Here is a 17,163-nt window from a genome sequence, read left to right on the forward strand (position 1 = left end):
TTTAGTGTTTATCCACAAAGGCAAGTACTGTTCTTACAGGTAATCATAAACAGCTGTTCAAAACGTTTGTATGTTAAAAGCTGTGATATTACTTTTGCAGTTGTAAGTGAATATGTAATCATTTTGTCATTCTAGTCTGGTGTTTAATATTGGAATTAAAAATAAATAAACTTACCAATTTTAAGAATAGATAGTTTTGAGTAATAGTGTATGTGTACACCAAGTAAAAAGGTTGAGGAAGTTGCATATATAGCTTGCTTCTTCCATAAGTGATGGAAACGTGCCTCTTATGTGTGTCAGCCACCTATGTCATCATCATTAACCCCCAGCAGCTTTGACATTTTGAATTTAGTTATATCATTGAGCAGTACTTGGAATTTTGGCTTGATTTTTTTCTCCAGGCTAAAGTTATGGCTCCTACTTTAAAAAAAAAAAAAAAATTGTGAATTCCTTGTTTGAAATTTCCATACCATTTGTTCACTGTTTGGTAACAGATAATCTGTCATATCTCTGGTATCTCTGGAGTTGCTTTGTATGAACATGTGGTTTTTAAACTACAGTATTTTGCAACACAATACATTACTCATAATGTTTATCAGTGAATATGGACCATTTGAATATTAACTAAAATTTTATGATGCATTCCCTTTGTTCTTCAAGCTGTCTAATCACACCATCATCATGTTACTATTTAAATGTATCAATGTTTGTAGCTTATTACTTTATTTTTATTTTATCCATGGCTGATTTCAATTTCTTGTAAGCAAATTCATTAAATCAATATCATTTGCATCTCTAAAATGATTGGTATTTTCAATGTATTAAAGTTTGCTTAGACTTGCTTTAGGTAGCAATCTGGGAGGTCTGATAGAATCCTAGCTTTATGACTATACTGTTGTGTACTTGTTATATATATTAGCCTTCATATTTCACTATGAGAACTGCTGTATTATAGTTCCATTTTCTTTTGTCTTTATCTATGACTTTGTTATATGTAATTTGGTTTTGTCATTTTACTATTAAGCCATAAAAAATAGAATCTGTTATCCCAGAATGCTTTATTTCCAGAGTTTTGCATATATCAGTTAAGAATGACTCAAAGCCATGTCTTTCATCAGAATGAAGTTCTCAGATACTTGCTATCTTGAGATGTCATTATAGTCATACTTCTGCACTATTATTTTACCTTCTATGTTTAGTATAATCCTCTGTCTGCTATTAAAATTGTCCATTACTGCCATTATAATAGGTTCCTCTCACTTTATAGGTGCTATTGTGGACAAAGGATCCAAACAGATACTGTTTGAACTTGTGCTTCAAGATGCTATTTACTGTTACAAGTATCCTTGCTACCTCTGAACCCCTTTTCTTTCAGAATATAATGCCTCTTTCTTGTAAGTCGCTGATCTTCAACTCAGTAGAGTATTTTAAAGCATAGTTTCAAAGTTCTATATCAAAAGATTCTGAGGTAACAAAGTATTTCTGATTAGAGCAACTAGGCTGTATTAATTTTGTTTGTGGCTTCTTGTATCTTCCAATTTCCCCATTTAGTTTATGCAGGTTAAGTGAATTCAGTTGATACTAATGTATTGTAATGTGTGAATTTTAGAAATTCATCATTTGTCACATTAAACTTAATGCAATATATAATAATGATATAGCCAATACTAGAGTTTCTAGCCAGAACCACTGTATCACAGTGCTCAAATCATAACTGCCTAACAAGGAATATTATGTGTATGCTATTCCAGAATTTTCATATACACATACTGTGAATTTAATAAACTCGTTAATTTGTACTGGTTTTATCAAAATTAAGATTTAACAATAATTTTACATATCAAAACATTAAGAGCAAACTTAAAAAAAAGCAGCTTTACCAATGGTTAATGGAGATAATACTTGATATATGGAAAATAAGTATAACATTAGCTACACTCACCTACCTGCATCAGAGTTAAGTCATTTAGTAAACCCATACTCTCAAAATGTTCACCCATGTGCATGATGTTTCAACAAGAAGAGAAAAAAAAACAAATTAATTTTAACAACAGGAAATGCTTTCTCTTGTGTTTTTTTAATTTTCATACTTGTTATTCTTAAAGCTTTATTGACAGTTACTATTAGCAGTTTTTATGGTATTATGATTAATAATGATCTAAACTTCTCTTTGATTATCTTTTCTTATTTAAGCTATGGATATGATGTCGCTAATGCTAACATTGATCATAAGACTCTCTTTCTCTAATTCATCCAGAATAATGACATTAGCTTCTGCAATTAAAGTACATTTCTGTTTGAGGCAAAATTCCTTAAGATGCTGCTTAGTGTATCTCCTGGATTAGTTTTTCTTGATTATTTAGGTTTCCATATTAGTAAGGCTACTGACTAGTGTAATGGTTAGTCTATTTTGGGCTGGTGTTTTAATGTGTCTGTCAGTAGATATAATAGATTTTATATCCATATCAAGCCAACCACTTTCTTTTAAACCCCTGTTTTGTTTTTAGCTGGATAACATGATTTTAAATGGCATTAAAATACTGATAATATTCCAGTAAATCCACTATTCATGGACATTTGTAGGTAGAAAACTGAGAGTTTATACAAATCTTTTGCAGAGATTTTGCTTTTATTCCTTACCATATGTAAGAAGTTTGCTTGGAAGCCTTTATATTGCGAATTGTTACAAACTTGCTGAGAATATCAAACACTATTAATCTTTTCTCCAACTGCAAGACCTTATAAAATATGGTTAATTAGTGGGATTCTTCCACATCTGGCATGACTGTTTGTATTCTGTGGTCATTGCTAAGTTAATTCTGTATGCAAATTTTGGAGATTACTTGCATGTGACATCTTGGATTGGTTTGATTTGATTTCTTGGTGATGTCTGTTTACTTATTAGTAGGCTGTATGTATTGTCATCAATGTTAAGGTACAATCCAGCCTTAGGTAAGGACTGTACGTCCTACTTTCTGAAGTAGAATATGATAGGAATGAAGTATTTAACTCCATGGCTTATGTTATTTCATATTATGTGAAAACATTGCTTATATCTTATTTGTTGACAATATAGACTATTGTACAAAAATAAGGACACTGTCATGAATACACAAAAATGAGGAGGGCATAGTGTTGGACAGAGCAGACCCATAACACATAATAAATCATAAATCTACATATCACACCTCTGTAGCAATGCTTTTGCATTGCAAACATTAACTGTCAGTTTGTCGTTAATAGTAGTTCCCTGCTGGGAAAGTGGTAAGTCTTCAGATTAACAACACTAAAATCAGGGATTCGATTCCACTTGGTAGATACAGCAGATAGCCTGATGTGGCTCTGCTATAAGACCCCACACATACATTTATAGTAGATATCAGAAGAAAAAAAATTTAAATATTCATCACTGACAGAAACACTTGTAAGAGAGAAAAATAAAATCTTTATAACATTCCAAGAAAAGAATCTGCCTGTGACAATGGCTACAAAAAACAAATTCTTAAAATATACAGCATCACCATGTTACTGAATAGATCATTGAAAAAATGTAAATAGTAATTAAAATATGTACCTCTATTTTTGTCTTTTTTTATAGTCGTATGAAAAAGTTAGGACACCCAATGAAAGCCTGTGTATTTTTGTAACATTTTTGGATATATAGATATTTAATCTCAATTTCAACAATACTGAGAGATTATAGGAATATAACTAAACAATTAAAACTGAAGAAAAGACTTTTCAAGATCTTCTGTAAATGTAATTCTAAAAAATGCATATTCTAACTGAGGAAAAAAGTTAGGATGCCCCCACATTTATTCCCACTTAAAATGGCTCAACTCACACACAGGTGTATCACACCAGGTGCACATGATTAGAAGATCGTTACTCAGCATTTGGAATGAGGCTTGCCCTATTTAAACCCTAGACATTTAGTTTGGTGTGCTCCTGACTGTTGAAGTGAGAGCAAGCACCATGGTGAGAGCAAAAGAGCTGTCTGAGGCCTTCAGAAAGAAAATTGTAGCAGCTTATAAGTCTGGTAAGGGATTTAAAAAGATCCCAAAAGATATTGAAATCAGCCATTCCACTGTCTGGAAAATAGTCAACAAATGAAGGCTTTCAAAACAACTGCCAACATGCCCAGGTCTGGTCATCCAAGCAAGTTCACCCCAAGAGCAGACCACAAGATGCTAAAAGAGGTCTCCAAACACCCTAACATGTGATCACAGGACCTACAGCAGGCTCTGGCTACTGTTGATGTGAAAGTGCATGCCTCTACAATCAGAAAGAGACTGCACAAGTTTAACTTGCACGTGAAGGTGTGCATGGAGGAAACCTTTGCTCTCTAAGAAAAACATCAAGGTCAGACTGAAGTTTGCCAGAGAGAATGTAGACAAAGACCAGGACTTCTGGATTAATGTTCTTTGGACAGATGAGTTCAAAATTGCAGTATTTGGACACCAGAACAGAGGACATGTTTGGCATAAATCAAATACAGCATTCCAGGAAAAGAACCTCATACCAACTGTGAAGCATGGAGGTGGAAGTGTTATGGTTTGGAGCTGCTTTGCTGCAGCAGGACCTGGACAGCTCACAATCATAGAATCCACCATGAATTCTACTGTGTATCAGAGGGTGCTTGAGGATCATGTGAGACCATCTGTACGAAAATTAAAGCTGAAGCAGAACTGGACCCTGCAACATGACAATGACCCAAAACATACCAGGACTGGCTGAAAACAAAGAAATGGAATGGCCAAGTCAAAGCCCAGATCTTAATCCCATTGAGATGCTGTGGGGTGACTTGAAATGGGCTGTACATGCAAGAAACCCTTCAAACATCTCACAGCAAAAAGAATTCTGCATTAAGGAGTGGGACAAACTTTCTTCAGACCGATGTCGGAGACTGGTAGATGGCTACAAGAAGCGTCTCACTGCAGTTATTTCAGCCAAAGGGGGTAACACTAGCTATTAGGGGGTAGGGTGTCCTAACTTTTTCCTCAGTTAGAATATGCATTTTTGTAGAATTACATTTACAGAAGATCTTAAAGTCTTTTATTAAGTTTTAATTGTTTAGTTATATTCCTGTAATCTTTCAGTATTGTTGAAATTGAGATTAAATATCTATATATCCAAAAAATGTTACAAATATACACAGGCTTTCACAGGGTTCCCTAACTTTTTCACATGATTGTATATAAATGTGGGACATGTATATATTTATATATACCAAACTGTGTATTACCATCATCAAGCAGGAAAAGTGAGTGGGCTATGACCACTGTAGCTTCCTGGTGGCACATCTATGCTTGAAGATGAAAATAAAAAATATAATAGCAAAATGTTTAATTTAACAGTTCATATAATCATAGATTTGAGATATTAAGCTGTTATTGTTTTATTTAATAAGTCCTGTAAATGTGCATGTAAACATTAATTGTGAATAAGTGTATGTGTGCTCAGAATATTGTAATGTATTTATCAGATTTTATGTTGACTGATGTGTGAGACATAAGCTGTTTGAAATTTTATATATAGTGAAATATTAATATTTATGTTCTTACAGCTTTCCAAAGTTGAGAGACTGTCACAGAAACTTAACATCATGAGTTATATAGCAAGTTTTGGTGAGAATATTCAGCTTATAACGCCGGTTAGTAAATTTGTAAAATTTACAACACCTAACTACTTATTTGCATTTCAGAATGTGTATCACTGTTTATTTAGTAGCTTAAGTGAATATGTTTCCTTGATATGTAAGAATATGTATTTTTATGCTATTTATTGAGGATTTAGAAATAAACTCTTATTATTTTTCATACATATTTTTAATACAATATTTTTGCTGTACAAAAAGTTAAATATTGTTTAAGTATTATATTACACAAAATTGGCCTGTTTTTAATTCTTCTCATTCTGCATTGTCTTACATACTGATAGAAATCCCTAAAAAAGAATAAACATTTTTATGATAATTTTCCACCACTTCTGATACTGTGTTTTTAAATCATATTGAAATTAAAAAGACTGCAGGGGTCTTGGAACATTATATGAAAATGAATTTTGGGGCTTATTCAAGCTGTTTTAGTTCATGTCAAAGTACCTGGTCATGTTTTTTTTTATAGCATCTTTACAACACCCCTTTTGTGTAGTTTCCATTGCAAAAGGCTCTACCTTAAGGTTAATGTGTTCAAAACACATCACTCCTCTTTGCAGGTTTTCTATAATCTATATAATGTATGAGGATGGTTTCCCAACAACTGTTTTAACAGTCTAATCTAACATAAATTCATGAGTGCCATGCCTCATAAGTTGACCAATATTTCTTCATATGAAATAGTCTGTATACACTTTACATTCTCCAACTGCTTGAGATATGTGATGGTTGAACAAGTGGTATCATTGGAAGCCTTATCTTGGTGAATTGATACCCTGTTAACCTCATTTTCACACAAAGCTGATATTTCTGAACTGTGCAAATGGTTCAAGAGATTGGTCTTAATAGTAAGTAGAATTCACCTGGACCTTTGTATACACTCTTCTGATTCCTAACTTGCTTTGAGTGCAATATACACTGCTGGCCAAAATCTTAGGCCAATGAACATAAAGAAAAAATATGCATTTTGTAAAGTTAACAAAGTTTGAATGTGGCAGAATTGTCAAGCTGCAAAAGCAAGTTCTTTCTTAACATGCCATCTCTGGCAAGATTGGGCAGAGTAAAACTGCTGTTGCAAATTTCTTAAAAGACCTTGAGGGATACGGAATGGGAATTTCAAGTGGTTAGCCAAAGAAAATTTCACTGGCATTAAGCAGGAGGATTCGACGGGTTATCTGGCAAGACACCAGCCAATCTTCGAACCAGATTAAGGCCCTTACGGATGCAGAATGCAGCTCAAGAACAATAAGACAGCATATACGAGAAAAAAAACTTTAAAAACCGTAAACGTCTTCAAAGGCCATGCGTCCTTCCACACCATGAAACAGCTCGGTTAAACTTTGCTGAGTAGCACCAATCATGGGATGTAGAAAAGTGGATGAAAGTTTTGTTTTCTGATGAGAAAAAATTTAACTTCGATGGTCCATATGGCTTTCCACGTTACTGGCACGATAAGGATATCCCACTGGAGACATTTTCTACACAACACAGTGGAGGAGGTTCCATCATGATCTGGAGTGCTTTCTCCTTCCATGGAACAGTGGAGCTTCAGGTTATACAGGGGCGTCAAACAGCAGCTGGCAACATTGGCATGTTGGAGAGAGCATTCTTATTGACTGAAGGCCTATGCTTGTGTGGAAATGACTGGATCTTTCAGCAGGATAATGCTGCAATCCACAATGCCTGCAGCAAAAAGAACATTTTCATGGTGAATAACGTGATTCTTCTGGATCATCCATCGTGTTCGTTTGAACTGAATCCCATTGAAAATGTTTGGGGGTGGATGGCAAGGGAAGTCTATAGAAATGGACGTCAATTCCAAACAGTGCATGATCTTTGTGAAGCCATCTTCACAACTTGGAATAACATTCCAGCCAGCCAGCCTTCTGCAAATGCTTATATTGAACATGCCAAAGGGAATGTTTGAAGTTATTTGCAGTGATGGCCATGCATCTCACTACTGAGACCCCTTGTTGGGCATTTCCTACCCTGTTTAGGACTTCTTTTTGGTATGGTCTTAAACTTTTGACCAGCTAGTATTTAGCTAGTATTAATTTCATAGTGTTCACATTTTCTCCAATAAATGCTAAAAAAAAGTTTTTCATTTTTATTTTCTCTTTTCCTATTTTCATCTTTCGAAGCTCTATGGTGGATTCCTGTACGTGGTGAGGAGACCTCCCAGAGAAGGTTCTGTTCTTTCAGTTTACCTCCTCTGGGATCTGAACATTCACCCACGTGTTTGCCGTGCGTGGCGACCCATGAAGGTGAGGAGAGGATCCTGATTGAGGGGTCCAACCCTAACACACCACTTTGGCCTTGAATTCCTGTAGACAGGCTGTCTTGTGGTTATCCCCTTGAGTCAATTGGCTGGTCCACTTGAGCTAGGGTCAACCTAGTACCAGTGTTAGATGTTCTCAACAGGTGTTGTAGAAATTGTATCTGATTCTGGTGTTTTGGTATAGTGTTCACAAAACCCTGGTGTTGCTGCAGTGTCCTTGTTTGACATTGTAGTGCATCCCCTTGTAGGGCTCCATGGTGGGTGGGGTCAGTGGGTACCAAAAGTTTCCTTTTTTCCTATGGATCCTCCAACAAAAAATTTAAATCAAATAGTGAAAAAACAGTCAGTAGGTAAATGACCACGTCTTGAAGACTCTAAGCAGCAATCTTCAACATCTGTAACACCTGTATCCCATTTTCTTATATTACATTCTCTTTCAGAAAAACCTTTAGGGCAAATGTCCCCCTTTTTTATTCAGAAGGGACTAGAGGGACTTACTAGGCTCTCCAAAGTCAGTAAAGAAGCTTTGTTCTGGAGTCATATTGATTGAAACATCCACATACCAATGCAGTAAACTTCTCTTGAATTCATAGGCAATTTGGGATGTATCTATTGAGGTAACCCCTCATGCTACCTTGAATTCATCACGAGGAGTTATTGTTGAGAGGGATTTGAAGAACATCCCAGAGTCAGAGATTCTCTCTGGTCTCTCCACTCAAAGAGTTTCTGCAGTGAGGCACATCTCCACTTGCAAAGACGGAGTTACACTGCCGACAGATATCCTTGTTTTGACGTTTACATCACCATGTGCACCTGCCACCATCAAGGCAGGTTATCTAATTTGCAGGGTACGGCCGTACATTCCAAACCCTCTTTGATGTTTCCAATGTCAGAGGTTCAGACACTCAAAGACGTCCTGTCGTGGTTCCCTGACATGTGCTCGTTGTGGTGGCATGGACCATGATGTCTATGAGTGTCACACGGACCCACATTGTGTTAACTGCAATGGTTCCCACCCTTCCTACTTTTGTTCTTGCCCAAAATGGTTGGAGGAAAAAGAGGTGCAACGTTTGAAAACGACCCATAACTTTAGTTATCCTGAGGCTCAGAAGTTGCTGTCTGGCACTCCATCTCGGACATATGCTGCTGCACTTCGTTCCACAACTACAGTGGGAGTGCAGACAGATCTCTCTGTAGCTCCAAGAGAATCATTTTCAAAACAGATGAAAAGCCTTTTGATCTCCATGGTTAAAAAGGTTGATGAATCGACTACTACACCCATCTCTGTTCCTCCCATACAGTCCAACAAATCTCAAGATCCACATCCTTTGGTTTCAAATACAGGCATTTCTTTTGATACATATTTTTCTCCAACCCCACGATGCAAAACAATCATTCGTTTGCATCCTCAGTCACTGGCATCCTCTTCCAACAACAAAGACCGGCCCAATCAACCCAGGGTAGGATCCATGGAGGTTGATAGACCCCCGAATAAGGACAGTGAGGAAAAAAGATGTTGTCGTAAACAGAAGGGTTCTCCAGCCACTTCGCCTACCTGTCATTAAAAATGGCCACCTTGATACAATGGAACTGTTGAGGTTTACATTCTAATCTGGATGATATCAAAACACTGATTGTTTCCTACCATCCTGTATGTCTTTCCTTACAAGAAACATTTCTAAAACCTACTGATACAGTCACCATTCAGCAGTTTTCTCTGTACAGAAATGACAGGCTGCGTAATGGACGAGTACATGGAGGGGTGGCACTATTGGTTGATCAGCATGTGCCCACCTTGTCTTTGTCAGTCAACACACCATTGGAGGCCGTAGCCATCCATGTTTCCTTGGTTCATACCATCACTGTTTGTTCTCTCTACCTGTCCCCTGGAGAGACATATGATCAATCAGATCTTGATGCTCTAGTTGAACAGTTACTGACTCTCATTTCTCATCCTGGGGGACTTTAATGGACATCATCCCCTCTGGGGAAGTGCTGTTATTGATAGGAGGGGTCGCTCTGCAGAGCGTATGCTCTCTGATCACAATCTTTCTCTTTTCAATACTGGTTTTTCCACTTATTTTCACACACCTAGTCAGTCCTTTACTGCTATTGATCTCTTGGTTTGCTTCCCTTTATTATTTTCCCATTTTACATGGAGGGTTGACAATAATCCACTAGGCAGTGATAATTTTCCTATACTTTTGAGAGAGACTGGCCGTGATCAATGCTACCCTACCCGCGTGCCCCGGTGGAAGCTGGATCAGGCAGACTGGTCCACTTTCACTGCTCTTGCAGAACTTGATCCTGCCATCGTGAATCAGCCATCAATAAACGACTGTGTGGCAGTGGTAACTGACTGTATTATACAGGCAGCTGCTCAGTGTATTCCTAATACCTTGACACGTTTTTCATGATATTCTCATCCGTGGTGGAATCCTGCTTGCCACTTGGCACGGAAGGCTCAAAAACGGGCTTGGGATACTTTCCGTAGATTTCCCACACTTTCGAACCGCATTGCTTTCCAATGGGCCCGTGCACATTCTAGGTGGTAAAGACGTCAAAGCCAGAAGGAATCTTGGATTAAGTTCACAACTAGCATATCTTGTACCACCAGTTCCAAGGTCATATTGGACAGGATTCGAAAGATCAGTGGGCACTACAATTCTGTTCCCCTCTCCATCTTACTCTCTGATGGCCAAGAGGTAGCTGATGTCTGGAGCATTGCCGATACTCTAGGTGAAAGCTTTTGCCAGGTATCTAGCACTTCTGCTTGTTTCTCCACCTTTTTGGCCATAAAGACTCGGGCAGAGCGTTCACTTCTTTCCTTTCGTACTGACTGTCTTTTTTATTATAATTGTCCCTTTACACTGGTGGAACTGCAAATGGCTTTTCATCGGTCTGGCAGTACATCTGTTGGACCTGATTATGTACACTGTGACGTGCTGCGCTATCTCTCTTCTGCTTCTCTTGATATTCTTCTAATTGTTTTTAACCGGATATGGCAGGAGAATGTTTTTCCTGTTGCCTGGTGCCAGGCTATTATCTTACCTTTCTCTGAACCTGGGAAAGATCCCAAAATTCCTTCACACTACCGTCCAATTGCTTTGACGAGCTGTCTCTGTAAGGCCTTAGAGAGGATGATTAATGCTTGTCTTGTTTGGTTCCTTGACTCAAACAACCTCCTCTCCCCACCCAATGTGGGTTCTGACGACAGCATTCCACCACGGACCACCTAATTCGACTTGAAACATCAATCAGAGAAGCCTTTCTCAAACGCCAACATCTTGTTTCCATATGTTTTGACATTGAGAAGGCTTATGACACAACATGGAGGTATGGCATTTTGCGAGACCTCCATACATATGGGTTATGTGGCCATTTACCCATGTTTATTAAAAAATTGTTAATGGACAGGAGATTCCAAGTTCATGTGGGTTCGACACTTTCCCATTCTTTTGTGCAGGAACTTGGGGTCCCTCAGGGCTGTGTTTTGAGTGTCACACTTTTCAGTATAAAGATAAATGCCATCACTGAACAACTCCCTCTCACTTTTGCAAACTGGCTCTATGTCGATGACTTTCACATCTCATGTCAGTCATCGAACATGAGATATACTGAGCGGCAACTACAAACTGCCCTCAGTCGTGTACTGAAGTGGACTACGGTGAACAGCTTTAATTTTTCTCTCTCCAAAACCGTTTGCATGCACTTTTGCCGCCAACCAGGTATCTACCCTGATCCTGAACTCCGTATCGGTGAAGGTTTGCTGCCAGTGGTCCCAGAGACCAAGTTCTTGGGGCTTATCTTTGATCGTAAACTGACCTTTATACCACACTTAAAGCAGCTTCGGGTCAAATGCACAAGAGCACTGAACATCCTTTGTGTCCTCTCTACTGCCAGTTGGGAAGTGGATCGTTGTTCTATGTTAAAGGTATGTCGCGCTCTTATTAGATCGAAACTCGATTATGGATCAATGGTCTATGGCTCTGCCAGACCCTCGGCCTTAAAGATGCTGGACCCCATTCGTCATCAAGGACGTCAACTCTGCACTTGGGCTTTCCGCACCTCCCCAGTTCAGAGCTTATATGTGCAATCTCACAAACCTTCTCTGCACCTTCGCTGTTTGCAACTGTCTTTACTGTATTCTTTGAAACTTCGTTTCTTACCAAAGCATCCCACTTGGGAATGTGTTTTCCTTTCTCAGTGGGTCTTACTTTTTCAAAACAGATGATCTGCCATTGCTCCTTTTGGCCTTCGCATCCAGGCGCAATTGGATGAATTGGGTCTGTCCTTGGAAAACATTGCAGAATCCACTGGTCAGCCCATCTCCCCATGGCTTATTACAGCCTCCAAATGTGACCATTCTTTAAGTCATCTGAAAAAGGCAGATACTCCCAATTGGAAGTACCATCTTTTATTTACTGAACATCTTTCGCACAACCTTTCTATTCCAATTTATATGGATGGTTGAAATTCAGGTGACTCTGTGGGCTCTGCCATGGTTTGTTGCGGTTCATATGTTGCTCACAGAATCCCCTCTACAGCTTCTGTGTTCACTGCTGAACTGTACGTCGTATCTCTTGTCCTGGATCATAAGCTGAGCAGTACTCCAACTGCACTATTTATACTGACTCGCTTAGTTCTCTGCTGGCCTTGGAATCACTTCACGTTGGCTCACACCCTGTTCTCGCTCATATTCAAAACCGACTGGCCCATTTCTCATTAACATCTACTTCTATCCAGTTTTTCTGGATACCAGGCCACGTTGGTATTCGCAGGAATGAGCTTGCAGACATGGCAGCTAAATCTATCTGCTCTGGCACTATCACCAGTGTGCCTACTCTGTACATGGACTATGGTCCTGTATTCAAGGCTCGGCTCCGTGTCACCTGGCAGTCCACTTGGAGTGAGCAACATGACAACAAGCATTTTCAAATAAAACCCCATATTGGGCTTTGGCCATCTAGCTTCCGTAAGGTTCGGAAGGAGGAAGTTGTTCTAACTAGACTACGCATTGGTCACATTTTTTTACTCATCATTTTCTTTTATCTGGAACTGATACACCAGTGTGTAGTTTGTGTAACACTCAAATCACTGTAAGCCACATTTTACTTTCCTGCCATCGTTACGACTCTCAAAGACGGCACTATTTTCAACATGTTCTGTCCCAGGGTTTGTCTGTAACATTGGACAGAGTTATTGGTGATGGTGACACTATCCACCTTGATAACGTTTTTAGTTTTTTAATGACCATTAATCTTTTTAATCTCATTAAAGTGTTTGATATTTATTCATTACACCATTTTAATTGTGGTTCCCTTTTCAGTCTTAATCTCTCTAGTTCAATTTGATATTGTAAAATGGCCAGAACATTAAATAACTCGACTCCGGGACTGGAAAGGCCAACTTCAGGTGACAAACACTGCTGTTTGAACTATCCGTTTGAACCCGTTAATCGTCCTGGCGAGTTGCTATTACACTTTTGCTGCATGCCATTTGACACTTTTATTACTTTTCCTTTTAGTGCTGGCCATAATGACACATAACCCGGAACCAGGACTGGAAAGACCAACTTCAGGTGACTGATGGTGGTTCTTGTACTTACCTGTTAGTCTTCCTGGCAGGTTATGATCATTACCATTCTGCTACAGGTAATTCTTTACAACTCTGTAGACTGGATGTCAACACTGGTTTTATGCCATTTTGTGTTTTAATTGCTGTTTTGTTTTTACCTTTGTTTCCTTTTATGAATTTTACTACATTTACTTTACTTTTACATTTTTACAGGACTTTTGGCTAATTTTTAGTACAATTTAGCTCTATGTCTTTTAACACTTTTCTTATTTTACCATTTGATAATGGCTGTTATGACAACATAACCTGGAACCATGACAGGAAAGGCCAACTTCAGGTGACTGACAGTGGTTCTTGTACTTACCTGTTAGTCTTCCTGGCAGGTTATGATCATTACAATTTTGCTAGAGAAAGTCCTTTACAACTTTTCTTACTCTGCTTTCTCTCTTAACATTGTAGAGTAGGTGTCAACATTGATTTTATACTTTTTCTGTTTTTCAATGATGTTTTGTTTTAGCTTCATTCCCTTTTATGTATTTTACTACATTTAATTTATTTTTACCTTTTTACTGGACTTTGGAACAGATAGCCTAGCTGCTTTGTGCCATAAAACACTAAATCAACCAATCAATCAAACGAAGATCTACTCAAACAAGTTGTTGAGTCTAACAACGGAAAATGCATATTTTTTCTTTATGTTCATTGGCCTTAAGATTTTGTCAGCTGTGTATATAAAGTTTTACAAAATACATTGTACCACTTTTTAAAATATTTTTCACCCATTAACTTGTACAAAATGGCACATCAATTCTAACAGTTGTCAAGCTACATCTTTCAACTCATACTTGGTACTGTTGATGCAGTTTGCTGCAGTTGGTTTTCCCTTCTTAAATCTTGAAGAAAGCATTTTGCATACACATGATTTAAGTTGATTTTCCAGGTGGAGATCCTTCTTGATTATGTTGCATACTGCTGCCTTAGGCATATGGATGATCTCTGTTACTGACTTTTGTGTTTGGGGGTTCTCGGTTGTTACAGGATATCACAGTTTGCTTACAGCAGTTTGAGTATGACTTGTTCAGGTCCTATTCTAGATGATTCTTGTTTCCCAACTTGATGCATAATCCTTTATTGTTCAATGCCATTAAATATAAAGGATACTTCCTTTCTTGAAAACTTTAAATCCCTGATCTACACATATTTATGATGTGTATGTAAGAATATTTTGCATCAGAAAGTGCTGTTAGTCACCTTTTCCAAGTGTGATACATTTTTGATGTGATTTTACATATGAAACACCAAACAAATTTAGTATTCAAAATAATTTTAACATAATGTATTCAATTATTTGTAATAAATTTAGTAGTTCAATTATGTTGCTTTTAAAGTTGGGGCCATGTCTATGAGTATATTTATTTAATTGTTATACCATAGTAGTTGTGTGTGGTGAGTTAATGGTTTTATGTATATATACATAGCAGACTTTAACAGTTTATAACATCTTCATGTACCCACCTTCCAGCAAGTTCATTCTATCATCACAGCCTCCAGATCAATAAAGAATTCCAAAAAAATAAGAAAGATATTAGAGGTAAGGCTTAATATTTAAAGATGTATATATATTCTTCCTGTTTATGGACTATGAAGATTATAATTGTATGTTAATAAATGATTGATATGTATGATATGTATTGAATTTATGTGCATATGTTGTTTATTTGAGACTTTTGTTTTTTAAGAAATTAGATTATTTTTAATTGTTGTTGTTCTTTTTTGTAGTCTTAAATATTGATTTTTTTTTCTTAAAGATAATCCTAGCAATTGGAAATTATATGAATGGAGCTAAAAGAGGGCCAGCATATGGATTTAAATTACAGATTCTAGACATGGTGAGTTATGAATTTTTAAATATTAAATATCTTTGTTTTGGTTTATATCATGACTAGTGAAAACATATACAGAATTAAGCCATGCAAAGATAATTTATAGTTGATTTTCAGTTATATGTAGGTTGTTTATTAGCATGTTGATTGAATGTTTGATCTTCTTTTCTCAAAGAATAATAGAATGTTATGTAGAATAAAAACCAGTTAGATCATTGCAAGTATTTTACCTCATTAAATGTTCATGTAGTGAGAATTATTTTTTCAGGAAGGTGGCCTTGGTAAAAATTTATTAATAATCTGACAAATACAAAAGACTAGTCGTATATTAGTTTCTAAAATATTAACAAATGAGTCAGTTTTATATGGCTTCATAGGAGAAAAAAATTCCAATTGAAAATGTTGTGGATTTAAAGTATTTTGATGAAAAACAGTTTTATTAACTTTGCTTAACCTCTTTCAGGCTAATGACAATATAATGCAAATTTTGCATTTGCATTTATAAGAACTAACCTTATAAGCAATATCTACATATTTGTATCATAAATATATGATAATTTTAACATGTAATTCCATTAAATATTTGTTTATCTAAGTATGATATTTTTGGTAAATTTACCATTTATAATGCAATAAAAACAACCATATGGCGTAGCTTTATATTGTCATAATGAAATAATTATTGCCATTAACCTAAACTTTGGGTTATGCAATTGTTTTATCTTCATACTATACAGATACAATATTGTGTAATCATTGGTATTTTTAATTTCATACAATAAGTAACTATTCCATAAAGAGAAATTTTTATCCAACATTTAGGCCAATTCATATAACTTTTTCGCAGCCTTACTATCTTATTATCCCTTTTACCCCAGGTATCCTTTATTACACACGACAAAGTTTGAATGTCTTACATTCAAAAGTTTATTAATGTACTTTTTGTTTGTTTTACTAATTAATATGGCATAAATACTTAGCTGATAATCCATATTTTAATAGTATATAAGTTTTAAGTTTTTAATTTCATAAGGAAATATTTTTAAAACCCTACACTTCCCCTATTGTCACATAGTAACATATTTTTTCTGGGTATCTTTTTTTTCAACCACCATTTAAAAATGCATGAAATTAACTGCAAATTGCTTTCTATAATACTGTCATTGCTCAGTCAAACTATACTTTTTGTAGCTTTCAATTTCATTTGGTTACAGAGTTTTAAATAAAAAATCACAACCCTCCTGTCACATCCTCTTTTTCAGGCTTTGTTAATGGTTCTCTTTTATTGTTCAGGCTTTGTTAATGGTTCTCTTTTATGTTTAGTTATATATTATCTATAGCCAACAGAAAGTCAAGGTTTTTATCTGTCAAATGACATGTTTAGTTATATATTATCTATAACTAACAGAAAGTCAAGGTTTTTATCTGTCAAATGACATGTTTAATTATGTGTTATCAGAAAGTCAAGGTTTTTATCTGTCAAATGACATGTTTAATTATGTGTTATCTATAGCCAACAGAAAGTCAAGGTTTTTATCTGTCAAATGACATGTTTAATTATGTGTTATCTATAGCCAACAGAAAGTCAAGGTTTTTATCTGTCAAATGACATGTTTAATTATGTGTTATCTATAGCCAACAGAAAGTCAAGGTTTTTATCTGTCAAATGACATGTTTAATTATGTGTTATCTATAGCCAACAGAAAGTCAAGGTTTTTATCTGTCAAATGACATGTTTAATTATGTGTTATCTATAGCCAACAGAAAGT

The 17,163-nt window shown here is 36.4% G+C and overlaps 1 pseudogene across 1 annotated transcript in view; it reads left to right on the forward strand.

Annotated features, from left to right (window-relative positions):
* Positions 1 to 17,163, forward strand: part of LOC143233898 (formin-like protein) — a 144,836-nt pseudogene that overhangs the window by 109,972 nt on the left and 17,701 nt on the right. The window contains exons 18-20 of the transcript XR_013018379.1: positions 5,567 to 5,653; positions 15,034 to 15,102; positions 15,320 to 15,400. The product of XR_013018379.1 is annotated as a formin-like protein (transcript). The remainder of the gene's footprint in view (positions 1 to 5,566; positions 5,654 to 15,033; positions 15,103 to 15,319; positions 15,401 to 17,163) is intronic.

Source organism: Tachypleus tridentatus, chromosome 12 (assembly GCF_004210375.1).
Source record: "Tachypleus tridentatus isolate NWPU-2018 chromosome 12, ASM421037v1, whole genome shotgun sequence".
Classification (NCBI taxonomy): Eukaryota; Metazoa; Arthropoda; class Merostomata; order Xiphosura; family Limulidae; genus Tachypleus; species Tachypleus tridentatus.